This window comes from Prionailurus bengalensis, chromosome B3, assembly GCF_016509475.1.
Source record: "Prionailurus bengalensis isolate Pbe53 chromosome B3, Fcat_Pben_1.1_paternal_pri, whole genome shotgun sequence".
Taxonomy (NCBI): Eukaryota; Metazoa; Chordata; class Mammalia; order Carnivora; family Felidae; genus Prionailurus; species Prionailurus bengalensis.
Genome location: NC_057355.1, coordinates 116230524 through 116244646, shown reverse-complemented (window position 1 = coordinate 116244646; position 14123 = coordinate 116230524). Strand labels below are relative to the sequence as shown.

Here is a 14123-nt window from a genome sequence, read left to right as displayed (position 1 = left end):
GAGCCCTATGAACTGGAAGATATGATAATGCCAACAGTCAGATGGCAAGAATGGTGAAGTTGCCACCTGTCCTGAGTTTTGGGCCACATGTTAATCGGTGAGCTGGCCAAAGGCAACTCAGAAATACAATCCTCTACTGGCATTCAAACTATCTCCTCCCCTTGGCTGGACCTTTGCCACTTTCCCAAGTTCTCCAGGGCATCTTTAAATGCAAAAGTCACAGAGCAAGAAGGCAGGGATCTGGGTTCTGGCTCTGGCTCTGCCACACTGGTTGGCTGTGTGGGCTGAGGACAGGTCTCACCCCATGCATAAAAGCAAGGCGTCCCTGAGACTTCTTCCCACTGTAGGACTCAGCCATCAAGCTTACCTCATTTGGGGGGCCTTCTGGAATCCTCTTCATTTGGCCTATTTATCCTACCCTGGAAGTGTCCAAATTTTTCCTACGTTCCCTTTTTCCTATCAGCTCCTAATCTCAGAACATCTGTGCCCATAGTCACTTAATCTCCCTATAATAGAGGAAGGAACTGATCCCACTGTAATAGGAGAGCTCCCCGTTTGCTGGGCTGTGACCATCAGTGCCCAGCACACTTCTCACCACACATCCTACCCCACCACTCTGTTGGTTCCAAATGCTACAAATCCCAAAGTAGACACTGTGCTTGCTGCCCTCACACCCCCCCCTCACTCCCCTACTTGTGCAGTCATGTGGTCAGGGGGACGGAAGAGGAAAAACCTGAACCCCAGCTCCAGAAATGGGTATACTGTCTCCTACCCTTCCACAGTAACCACCCTAAGGAACCTAGACCTAAGTCACGCACAGCACGGCAATCTCCCGGCAGAAGGGACTGGTGAAAAGAATGGGCATTCGATCCAATTTAGATGGATAAGCTAAGAGCAAAAATTTTCTAACATCATCTAGGAATGAAGGTTGTCCCTTTTGTGAAAGGGCTACTTGAAGTCAATTCTCTCTTCTGTAGTCTAAAAAGTAGGATGTTTAGATAAGAGGTGTAGAATCGTTGCAGCAATTCTGCCACCATGAAAATCTAGGCTTGAAATTAAACAGACAACACAAAAGGCAGAGGGGAGAAACAAAGACAACACAAAAGGCAGAGGGGAACGCCTGACAGCATTAATAAGCTGCTGAATCAAACCAATCCTGAAACCCACCTTGGACCTTCATTGGGTAAGCCAGTTCAAAACGTAGTTATCAGTTCTTTTAAACTCCTAACTGATGTGTACATACCGGTGATCATACACAAAGCTGATCTACAATTACACTTTAAAGACACTAGAGAGTAAAACCAGCTCACGCTCTTACTGCTTCTGCTAGAAACCAGGAAGATTTTCCTTCCTAGACCACCGACCAAGAACTCAGGGCAGAGTGTCCCTCTCAGGGCTCTGCAGTCACACACAGCCTCCCTGTCAGGTCAGTGCTGAAAAGAGAACATTGGCACCTAAGCCGCTTTCTCTGTAGGCAACACCAAACCCAAGAGAGATCGCAATGCCACACAAAACTTAGAAGCCTTTTTCAGCTTAACCTGTTATTTGTCTAAAAACCAGTGATAACTCAGGGCACCTGGGTGGCTAAGTCGGTTAAGCGTCTGACTCTTGGATTTCGGCTCAGGTCATGATCTCAAGTTTGTGAGTTTGATCCCCATGTCGGGCTCTGGGCTGACAGTGCAGAGCCTGCTTGGGATTCTCTTTCTCTCCCTCTCTCTCTGCCCCTCCCCCTCTCACTCTCTCTGTCTCAAAATAAGTAAATAAACATTTTTTTAAAAATCAGTGACAACTCGGGGCGACTGGGTGGCTCAGTCAGTTGAGCATCCGACTTCGGCTCAGGTCATGATCTCACAGTTTGTGAGTTGGGGCCCCATGTTGGGCTCTGTGCTGACAGCTCAGAGCCTAGAGCCTGCTTTGGATTCTGTGTCCCCCTCTCTCTCTGCTCTTCCCCCACTCGTGCTCTGTCTCTCTCTCTCCTTCAAAAATAAACACTTAAAAAATTTTTTTAAAAATCAGTGACAACTCCTAATAAATTAATGGATCCCCCGAATGATACCAATATCACAGATGTTTATATGCCTCCTGATGATGGAAGCGCACACCAACTCCTATGAAGTATACTTGCCAAAAAATATATCAAATCTGTATCTGATCAAGTCTCTAGATCTACCTATCACAGGACAAGAAATATAAGGGATAGAGGAACACGTTACACAACACTATGGGAATGCAGTCAATAAAATCTAGTATAGAAAACCCTAGAACAACCTATTGATTCAAAACTAAATTACAAATTAAAAGGAGACAGAGGGAAACTCACAGATTAAAAGAGATTTAAGATACGGATTAACCAATATGTGGACCTTCTTTGGATCTTGATGCAAACAAATACAAAACCATATCTAAGAGATAATCAGGGAGATTTGAATGTTGATTGGATTATATTATACAGGTTTCCCCTGCTATCTCAAAGTAGAGCCTTCCTATGAAACATCTCATAAACAGAAAAGGCAAAAAGTGAAGAAGCAATTACTAGTAATTTATGTGGAAAAGTTCTTCAGCATTCCCAGACCCAAAAAATAACCTCTCAGGCTTTTCTGATACCTTAGGACACATCGTGCTAACGGATGCACAGAATAAACTGAGATAAAGCAAGATGCTCACAGACAGAGTTCAAAGCTCTGGTGGCTTGATGCTGAGATGCTGAGTGTGGTTCCCGGGGAAGGAACTGCACCCTGCCTCTAGAAGGGTTGGCTGCAAAACAAACGCTAAACGCTACTTTTGCTTTTTGCCTTCTTTTTGTGAGGACAAAAATCCTCCTGGGATTTCTGTCGGTTAGCAAAAACCGGTACCACTGCAAGTCTTTCAAAAAAGCAAAGTGGCCGAATGGCCACTGTCCAAATATGGGAAATACCTGTATTAAGCAATTAGTATTCTTTGGTTGTGATACGGGACTGTGGGTAGGTTTCTTTTAACATCTTTGTCTTTTACAGATAGATTTGAAAATATTTACAGATGATAAAAATATAATGTCTGGACTTGCAAAATAATCTGAACAGGAGCCTGGGGGGATGGGTGGAAGAAACGAGATTGGCCAGGAGTCGTGCGTTATTGAATCCGTGTGTACATTCCATGGGATTCGTTATACTACTCTCTCCTCTTTGTGTATATTTGAAAGTCTTCATAATAAGGAAAAGTCTTTTTAAATGAATGGAACAAATCCAAAGATGAAGGAGAGTCCAAATTCTTTGCCAAAACCCTGCTGTCTTTTCCAGGATAGTCTGCTTACCCAAAGTAACACTTTTTACATAAATTTCCCCAAGTAATTACCTTGGATAAAATACTTTCAGGTGACACATCTTCTTTCCAAATATTATAGGGAATTTCTGAAATACGAGTGCTCTTTCCATAGGGTTACATAGAGAAGTTTAGTTCACAGAAAATACTATATAAAGCCCTATCAAATATTAAATCGATGACCAGTGTGATGGATTTCACACTGCTTGTGCATCTTTAGAAACTTATTCACCTTAATTTCTACAATCTTAGCAGGGGAAGACCTTTCTCATCCTGATCCCAAAGATGATAGAAACCATAAAGATGTAAAATTTAGTAGATTGAAACCACAGTCTTACCACAATGAAAGGCATTTGCCAGACATGACAGAAAAACAGATTAATATCCTTAGAATTAAAAAACAAACAAAAAAATCTCTTCCAAGTCAGCCAGCGAGGCAGGGAAAAAAATTACCACTGTTGTTTTTAAAATGAGCAAAAGATCAGGACAGATGATTCCCAAAAGAAAAGAAGTTAATGTAGGATTTCCAGATACAATGCAAGATACCCAATTAAATTTGAATTTCAGATGAACGACAAACAATTCCAGGGGCACCTGGGTGGCTTAGTCGGTTAAGCATCTGACTCTTGGTTTCGGCTCAGGTCACGATCTCATGGTTTGTGAGTTCAAGTCCCACATCAGGTTCTGTGGTGTTGGCATGGAGCTTGCTTGGAATTCTCTCTCTCTCTCTTTCTCTCTCTCCCTTTCTCTTTCTCCCTCTCTCTCTGCCCCTTGTGCACATATGTGTATGCTCTCTCTCTCTCTTTCAAAATAAATAAACATTTAAAAACAAACAATTCCAGGGGCGCCTGGGTGGCGCAGTCGGTTAAGCGTCCGACTTCAGCCAGGTCACGATCTCGCGGCCCGTAAGTTCGAGCCCCGCGTCGGGCTCTGGGCTGATGGCTCGGAGCCTGGAGGCTGTTTCCAATTCTGTGTCTCCCTCTCTCTCTGCCCCTCCCCCGTTCATGCTCTGTCTCTCTCTGTCCCAAAAATAAATAAACGTTGAAAAAAAAATTTTTTTAAATAAAAACAAACAATTCCAGGTAAATAATAAGTTTTTATTTGGGCCATACTTACACTAAAACATTATTTGTTATTTATCTGAATGCAAATTTCTATAATTTATATTATTTTACATTATATTATTCAATTCCATTATTCAAATTTATGCAATTTACAATTTAGGTAATCCTATATTAGTATTTTTATTTGTCGACTCTGGCAGCCCTAAGCTAATGACCAGTAAATTTGAGAAAACGATCAACCTCATTTCCAATCATCCAGGGACAGCAAGGACAACAGGCAGAACAGTAGGACGCACCAGCAGGGAGAAGGAACCACACAGGCACCAGGCCCTGGGCTGTGGGGAGGCGTGGCCTCAGGGCCCCGGGAGGGCAGGAGGGAGGTGGCCAGCAACACAAGGAGGCAGGGGAGGCTGTATGCTTGGTTCAATGTCCCCGAACATGTTCTTCAGGGGAAAGGAAAAGTGTGATCAGCACCCTGGAACAGAGGACCCCTTAGAGAAGCATCACTTTTATTATTTGCTCTTAAAACTTTGTTGTGATGTATCCAAATACATTTTTATCTTTTCTGGAAAACGTTATTATGTATCATGTAATGCATACAAAACAGAATTTAAAAACCCATGTACTTCCCTCCTACTTTAAAAATGGAAAACACTGGGGCACCTGGGTGGCTCAGCCAGTTAAACATCCAACTTCGGCTCAGGCCATGAACTCATTCATGGGTTCGTGAGTTTGAGCCCTGCGTTGGGCTCTGGGCTGACAGCTCAGAGCTTGGAGCCTGCTTCGGATTCTGTGTCTCCCTCTCTCTCTGTTCCTCCCCCACTCGCACTCTGGTGCTCTCTCTCTCTCTCTCAAAATAAAGATTGAAAAAAAATTAAAAAAATTAAAAAAAAGGAAAACATTACCAATTCAACGGGCGCCTTCCATGTCCCCTCCAATGTGTCACTCACCCTCCTGGCCTCACACCTAAGTAATCACTAACCTAGCTTCAAAGTTATCATTGCCCTTAATTTTCTCATGCGTTTTTTACATAGGCATGCACTCCTAAACAACGTATCATTTTTGCATGCTTTGTCCTTTATATAAATAGCATAATGCATGTGTTCTTGTACATTTTGCCTTTTTGCACTCAACATTTTGATGATGAAATCGACCCACAATAATGAGTATAGATCAGCCATTTTTGGTACTGTGTAGTATTCTACCCCTTGTATATACCATAATTCTAGTCTCCTGTTGAAGGGCATTTAGCTGGTTTCCAATTTTTTTATTGTTGCCAAACAATGCTGCTAGGAACGTCCTTACACATGGGTCTTGGTATATATTTAAGCACATTTCTCTAGGGCATGTATTAGAGTAAAATTAAAAGGTCAGTGCTGCAAAGTGATCGTGCAAATTATATTCCCACCAGCAGCAATAAGTACATTTTATACCTATGTCCTGCTAAGGTTAATTGGAAACTCTCCTTTAAAAAAGATTGAGTTCAAAGCCTGCTGAAAATGAATAGGAGGCCTGGTCTTAGTAGTTACGAAACCTGAAAATCAGCCCCAAATGAGCACAGACTGACTGTCAGATGTATACTGAATCCAAGGGGATTTGGGCTGCATTGAGACAGGTTTGGAACTTTTTTAAAATCACGCATGTTTTCATCTTTATTATTGTCCTCTAAGATTAAAAAATGCTCATTATAAACAAAACTAGTTAAATAATTCCTAAAACACATCTCATAGAAATGTAACATCTCTATGATGGTCACCGTGAGCCACATGACTTACAATCTATGTGATTTTTTTTTTTAATTTTTTGTTTTTAACATTTATTTATTTTTGAGACAGAGAGAGACAGAGCATGAACGGGGGAGGGGCAGAGAGAGAGGGAGACACAGAATCTGAAGCAGGCTCCAGGCTCTGAGCCATCAGCCCAGAGCCCGACGAGGGGCTCGAACTCATGGACCGCGAGATCGTGACCTGAGCTGAAGTTGGACGCTTAACCGACTGAGCCACCCAGGCACCCCTTATGTGATTTTTTTATACACAAACCAACTTTTTTTTTTTTTTTTTTTTTTTTTGCACAAACAGGATCAAATATTCTGATTTGCAGTTTACTTTTTCTACCGTTCAATATATCTTTTCGGGGAAAGAAACAATCTACATTTATTGAAAATTCTACTATTCAATGAACATTTACCAAGCACGTGTTCTTGGGCAGGATGGAGTCTATAAAGAAAATTAAACAACTCCACCATTAAGAGACTCCCACTCTAAAAGGAAAGAAACAAATACACGTGGATCGTTGTAATGGGACCCTGTTTATCAAGCACCTGGTGTAAGCCAGGCACTATATTTGACCCTTAATGAATGTGGTAAGCAGAAAAATGGCCCCCCAAAGATGCCCATGTCCTAGGCTTAATAATGGTATGTTACATGGCAAAGAGCAATCAAGATTGCTATTCAGCTAACCTTAAGGTAAGGAGAACATCTGGACTCTGGATTGCACCAGGGACCCAGTGCAATCAATTGTAAGAGTACTTGGGTGGGGAGGAGGGAAGCAGAAGAGTCACAACCAGAGAAATGGAAGCATGGAAAAGACTTGGTCATCTATTGCCGGATTTGAAGATAGAAGGGGCTATGAGCCAAGGAATGCAGGCACTTTCCAGAAGCTGGAAAAGGCAATAAAATGAATTCTCTCCCCTACAGCCTCCAGAAAGAACTCAGCTCTGCTGCTTTTTTAGCCCATTGAGGCCCACGTCAGACTTCCGAGCTCCAGAAATGAGTGTTACTTAAGCCAACGTCTGTGGTATTTGTGACATCCCACTAGCATCCTCCCTGCCACCCTGGACATAGATGCTATGGCCTCCACAGGACAAATCAGGAAACTGAGGACCCAGGAAGTTAAATTACTAGCTCGGGATCACAGTGGCAGAGTCAGAGTCAAACTTGGGTCTGTCTACCTTCAAAGCCCGCCCTGAGGCTGCCGCACCACCTTCCTGCATGTGGCCGGCTGCAACACAAGGCAGATGGGGACATGCACTGCCCCTGGGGAAAGCAAAGTGCAGGGTGCATACAGAACTCTGCTTGGGGCCAGCCTGGGAGGGCTGTGTGGAGCCCTTTGAGCCTTTCAAATGACAGGCAGAATTTTGACAGACAGAGATGGGAAGGAAAGGAAAGGTTAGGAAATGCAATGGAGCTCGGTGAGGCCGCACTTTGGGACACGTGGTAGTATCCAGCAGGACGCGAGGCTGGGCACGATGGCTAGAGACCGATACGCTTCCTGCGGGATAGTCACTAGCCATCTGTGGCTAGGAACATTAAAATTTAAATTAACTGATACCAAGTTAATTAAAAGTTCAGTTCCTCAGTTGTGCTAACCACATTTAAAACTTCAACAGGGGCGCCTGGGTGGCTCAGTCGGTTAAGCGTCCAACTTCAGCTCAGGTCACGATCTTGCGGTCCGTGGGTTCACACCCCGTGTCGGGCTCTGTGCTGACAGCCCAGAGCCTGGAGCCTGCTTCCGATTCTGTGTCTCCCTCTCTCTGTCCCTCCCGCATTCATGCTCTGTCTCTCTGTCTCAAAAATAAATAAACGTTAAAAAAAAAATTTAAAACTTCAACAGCCACATGTGTCTAATATTGGACAGTGTGGATACAGAACATTAAGCGTCTGACTTCAGCTCAGGTCACAATCTTGCGGTCCGTGGGTTGGCGCCCCGCGTCGGGCTCTGGGCTGATGGCTCAGAGCCTGGAGCCTGCTTCTGATTCTATGTCTCCCTCTCTCTCTGTCCCTCCCCCGCTCGTGCTCTGTGTCTCCGTCTCAAGAATAAATAAATGTTAAAAAAAAAAAATTTAAAACTTCAACAGCCACATGTGCCTAATATTGGACAGTGTGGATACAGAACATTACCATCCTGGCAAAAAGGTCTACTGGGCAGGGCTGCTGACAGTGGGAAGTCCTTGTGTCCGAGCTGGTCAGTGGCACTGTCCCCTGAGGGAATGATTCGTGGGCTGCCACAACACTCTCCACCTCACCCCTCGACTTACTATCTATCTTATTTTGTGCCCTCTCCCCAGAAGCTCTGCAGACTTCTTCAAGAACAGATACACAATAAACATCCACAAACCTACTTAAAACTCCCAGCACTGTCCTAGAGATGCTTATCTGGTCCTAAAAATAAACTATTCTGGGAAGTAGGTCCAGTTTTTCTCCACTGTCAATACTTGAAAAAAAAAAAAAAAGAACACTCAGCCCTTTTCTGAATCAGATCCACGCTGCCCTGTGAAATGGTTTTTAAGGAGGGACAGAGCCGCTCACATGTGTGGTGTATTTGTCAGGTTACAAAGCACCTGACACATTGCCTGCCCAACCCCCCCAACCTCATTCAGTACTGTCCTCCCCAATCAGGGAAGGGGCTGTACCGAAGCTCCAGCTTCCCCCCCCCCACCCCCCCCACCCCCGCCCCAGGGGCCTTTCCTGTTCCGCAGAGGCTGCCCCATTCTGGTTCCCAAAAAAAGGAGGCTGAAATCTACATCTGGAAAGTACGAAGGGCTCCACACCTAACAAGCTTAGATTTCTGCCAAAGGTAAGATTATTTTGTGATCTAGCAATTGAGTTTAGAATGATGTCAGATGCAAAGGGAAATCCAATTAATTGCCATAATGACCTATGTTGCTTTGGGGTCTTTATGGGGCTGTTGGGAGTGTTCTTGGAGATCCGATTTTCCTATCCCCTCAGCGACTCTGGATGCGTGCAGAGCATGTATGTACAATGCTAACCCTGTTTGGCAGGCCTCGCAAGCAGCTCTGATCGATTTCTCATCCGCAACTCAACCCTTGTCCTCTCCCAAACAGCCCCGCAGTGACAAACGAGGAAGGAGGGAGACTCCACACGGACATTCCCTCCCCTCCAACAACCACCACCCCCCCCACACCCCGCCAGCAATGCCAGGAACTTGGCTGCTTAAACAATAGATCTCTATGTGGTCGGGAGAGAAAGGGTGCCCTGTACCTGCTAAGCAGGGCCATGCCCCCCCTCCCCCAGCCTCTGCCAGGGGGGTGAGGGAGGAGGCCAGAATGCAGACAGGCATCAAACCAGAAACACACCTCCCCAGCCCCCCCACTGGCAAGTAAGGCTTCTGACCCAAGAATCAGCTAGTGAAGTTTTCTCCTCTGTGGGGCTGAGGACTTAAGATGTACAGGGGTGATCCCCCCTGAGCAAGGGAGAGGAAAGACTGCCCACTGCCGACTCAGCCTTACAAATGAGCCCTTTGGCCAGCTGATGGAGATGTTGATGCCAGGGCCTGGGCCTGCTCTGGGTCTAACCAGCCAAAAATTGAAACGAAAGCCAATAATCACTCCCCAGTGTGGTATTTTAGGTAGGGGCATGCACATCTGGAGTGATGGGGGCGGGGGGGGGGGGGTGTGGTGGAACAGAAGGAGGCAAGATAGGAGTTCCTAGTCTGGGAACTTTTTGTTTGTCTGATCACAGGTGCCAAGAATTGAATGAATCATAAAGTTTGGTTCATGACACTCAGCACTGGTCTACACAGGGACCACTTTTCGTCTTTCATTTAATCAGCCACTCCTCTTTACTAATGGACAAATACCTTCAAACCCATCCTTCCCTCCCCCTAAAGGTAGCCTACTGACACTAACTTACACTCACTGCGTGGTTTCCCCGGCCATACGGTTTCCAACCCCTTGCTCCCCCTAACTTCACCCGGAGCCCCATGTCCAGCATTGCCTTGCTTTTCTTTTCATAGAGCAGTATTGTAGCTCTAAGTATTCTAAGAGATTTTTTTCCCTTGAATTTTAGCTCTTTTTGAGCTTACGAAACATAACATGTTCCATCTTTTGGTATATTTTACATTCATGTCATATTCCCAAGGTTCGTCCATAGTTTTGTACGTCACTGTTGCGCATTTGTTTTGCCTTAGCGTAATTCTCCACTGTGTGCGGGCATCAGTTCACCTGTCCTCCAACTCACGGGCATCTGGGCTTTTTCCAGGCTTATAGCGTTATGAAGAAGGTTGCAAATGTCCCCTTCTGGACACGAGTTTCTCTTGGGCATATGTACCTAGGAGTGGAATTGCTGGGCCCTAAGAAATGGGAATTTCAACCCTGGGAGATAATGAGATAATATCAAAATGCTTTCCACTTGATAACATTTCCTATAGTTTCTAAGATCATTATTTCCTCTTCCTGTCCTTCTCAATTTGGTTTCTTTAAATTTCCCATGTCAGCTCTATCAAAATGTTTCTGTCATGTTCTTTGCCTACCACATGAGTAGCATCTTGGATAAATCCTCCAGGTGGGAAGGAAAGGTTCCTGTCAGGCACACAAGTAATAAGAAGGGTGTCTACACAGACACAAGGACCCACCCCGGTCCAGACACCGAGACAGACTAGTCAAATGGAAGGGAATGGTCTAGAAGCTGCTTCACATTTGGCAAATGCAAGATAGAAAAGAGAATGAGGGTGCAGCCAAAGCCTGTCCCCCATCCAAGTTTGTTTGCTCAGTCTCTCCTCCCCCAAACCTCCCATATCCACCACACTTACTAATTTTTAAACAAAGCACAAAAGCCTACAAATGGGGGGAAATCATTTGTGAAGTAACCAATTTCAGGTTTCAATGAGAGCAAGGCAAAAGTTGGTTCACCCAAGTGAACCAGATACAGGAGTCGGTCGAAGGGAAGAGTGACCAATTCTCACCAAAAGGTGGTCTGCGGTAAAGTGCCTGAAGAGTCACGCAGGAGTCAGGTTTTGAAGGTCAAAACAAGCCAGCGAGGGCAGAGAGAACAAATAATATACGTAAAACAACTAAGAAATCAAATTCCTTGCTCAGGCTTCTTGACCTTCCCATTTTGTTTCCTATTTTCAAACTTCTTAAATCTACTTCCTGCCTCCGGTCATGCTAAGCGCTAAGAAAGTGGAACCCGTGGAATGCTGTTAAACATGCACTATCTGAATGTATTTGTTTTTTCCATCAACACCACCAGAGTCCATCCCCACCAGGCACTTGGCCCTGTGCTGAGCTCTGGGGATGCACCGGCAGAGAAGATGGGCCCAGTTCCCGCCCTCACCCAGCTCCTGGTCTTCCAGGGCAGACAGAGGCTTAGACAAAGACAGGCAGTTGACTTGGCCTGACCATCAGCCAGACTCTCTCAGCCTGGGAGAGCCCCTCCCCCATCCCATCCTGCCCTGAAACATTTTCAGTAAATTGTACAGGATTAAAGAAATGGCTGCCTCCTTGGTAATTAAAAGGATCCTGACCAGCGTCCCAGGTAGCCAAGGGGTTGCTCAGAAGTCAGAGACCAAAAAATCAGGTGCTTCCTACATAATAGCCTCCAATCTGATACTTGATAGCTGTCGGTTTCCAGAGTCAAACAAATGTCAGGAATTTTATGAAGGCAGGAAGCACATAAGGGAACAAGGATCGGGGTCTAGGCCTCGAGGGAGCTCAATTAGTGAGCCAGATAAAGTTAAACCCAAAGGGCATGCTCTCGGTTTCCTAGAAAGCCAGCTGGAAAAGATGCCAATCCTTAAGCCTCTGTCACTCAAAAGATTAACAGAAGAGACCCAGGGGTGCCCAAGGGAATACTGCAACAAGCCAGATGTTTCTGCTCCTCCTGTGATACTGCCACTGGCAACCAGAGCCACACCTCTCAGGCCACCGAGAAGCCACAGAGGGGAGCTGGCGACTTTGGGGCTAGGTTGAAACTCAAAGACATCACCCTTTAGCGATTCGGACACCAAGAAATGCTATCAGCATGTTCTTACAGACTCCGCTGCTGCCTCTGGGCTCAGTGTTGTCTCACTGAGCCATCTCCTCCTCTAATAGGAAGGGCACCACGAGCAGGAGAGCACTCCCTGAGCACTCCCTGCAGCTGCTCCGTGGCAGGGAAAGCACGCCACCTGTAAATCCATAAAAAACTGGGATTTGGTTTCCAGAACTACATATGCACCACGAGTGTTTCAAGGCAGCCATTGAGCTTCCCCGAGACTCACTTGCAAAAAGGGCACTAAAAAGACTCACCTTCTTGTTCTTATAAGCGTAAGCCATCATGGAAGGTGCCAGCCCCAGCGTTCCTAAATGACAGCTCTTATTGTTGCCCATAAATGCACCCAAGTAACCACACGATCAAAACAACAGCTTCCCCTTGGTACTTTCTAAACGTGTGTGTGTGTGTGTGTGTGTGTGTGTGTGTGTGTGTGTGTGAGAGAGAGAGAGAGAGACAGAGAGAGAGAGAGAGAGAGAGAGAGAGAGAGAGAGAGAATGCAGCTGGGATACACATAAGCCTATTTACAGTTCTTGCTTTGTTTCATCACGCCTATCAAATTCTTAAACTAAAGAAGCTGGAGGGAAACCTAACCAATGTCCCTATTTTCCCCTGAAGTCCCTAGCTTTCCCCTAAAAGTTGCTTCCTCCAATTTCAGAAGGCAGTTCTAGAAGGAAAGCCATATGGCTTGAGATGCTAGACATGCCCAGCAGCAAACCAGCCCCCCACCATTTGTCTCCGGGCCTCTCATGTGGGCGGGCATCCAGATTTCAGTCGGGGCGCTCTGCTCTGCGTCTCTGTCTTGACTGTTCCTAATTATTGGAGGGAACGCTGTGACTCTCCTGACCTCGGAGTTTAAGAGCTGCGAGCCCTAATATCAAACCAAGCAGCTCCATTTAAAAGGCATCCTCATCTGCATCCATAAAAGTCCCTCCCGGAGCCCTTACTTGCCCCAGCTTCGGGAATGCCTGCTGTCGAGGATTTATGACACGCCCTGGATCTAATCTGCCGCACCTTAACTGCTGCTGTTGCACATCTGGTCATAAAAGCAAGGGCCGGCCCAACACGGGGACAAACACTTTTCTTTCCTAAGTGGCTGCAAATCTGATCTCACAGTGATAGCTGGGCTCCCCACCTCAGCAAGCCAGCATCTGGGCAGTCATTAAAGCTTGTCAACCTTTGCAAGGCTTTTTTTCCTCCACACACGACAGCTATAAAGATGATTCTCATACAGCAAGAGTTACGAATAAAGAACCTGCAATCTGAACAGGTGGGAAGAGGGCTAGGCCCGGAGATATCCAGGAAAGCACGCGCTGGTCAAGGAGCCAAACTTGTTTTCACAAAGATCCCGGCTACTTGCACACGGACACTCAGGCTACCCGTGGAGGCAAGCAGCTATCCTGAGAGACCGCCCTGACATACACTGCTTTTTGGCCAGAGATCGCCTGGATTAAGTTTGATCAAATGAGCCGCCGGGTTTAATAGTACATTTTTTAAGGCAACGGAATCCATCATTAGACCAACTGGGGGGAGAGGGGGGCAATAATCGAGGCCAGCAATGAACACAATGCGGTCAGTTCCAGGAGATTCTACAATGCCCTGGGCAGCCTGTCCTGTGCACAGAATTGGCACGTTTCGTATCGTTCAGAGACTCCAGTCAGACCAAGGTTCAACAAGTAGTTCACCTCCCAGCCTCGCAGCCAGGGGAAGAGACTCTCGAACACTGCGCGGCTCCTCTCCACAGCCGCCCCCCCACCCCCGCGCCTCCACCCCTCCTCCCGGGCTGTGCCCAGCAGGAGGGAACATTAAAATTATCTGCTGTGGGTTTTACGAGCAGCGATCGCTTTTTAAAACAACAACAACACAAGGTCCTTGTGTGGCTCTCGGGTAACCTAAAACTCTGCAGGCAGAGCTGCCCCCCCCCCCCGCCGCCTGCCAAGAACGCCAGCGCTCTGGGACCCGGACCGGGCGCAGCGTGAGACCACAGGGCAGC

The 14123-nt window shown here is 46.1% G+C and overlaps 1 protein-coding gene across 4 annotated transcripts in view; it reads right to left on the bottom strand.

Annotated features, from left to right (window-relative positions):
- Nucleotides 1–14123, bottom strand: part of SMOC1 (SPARC related modular calcium binding 1) — a 158748-nt gene that overhangs the window by 143917 nt on the left and 708 nt on the right. The window lies entirely within an intron of this gene.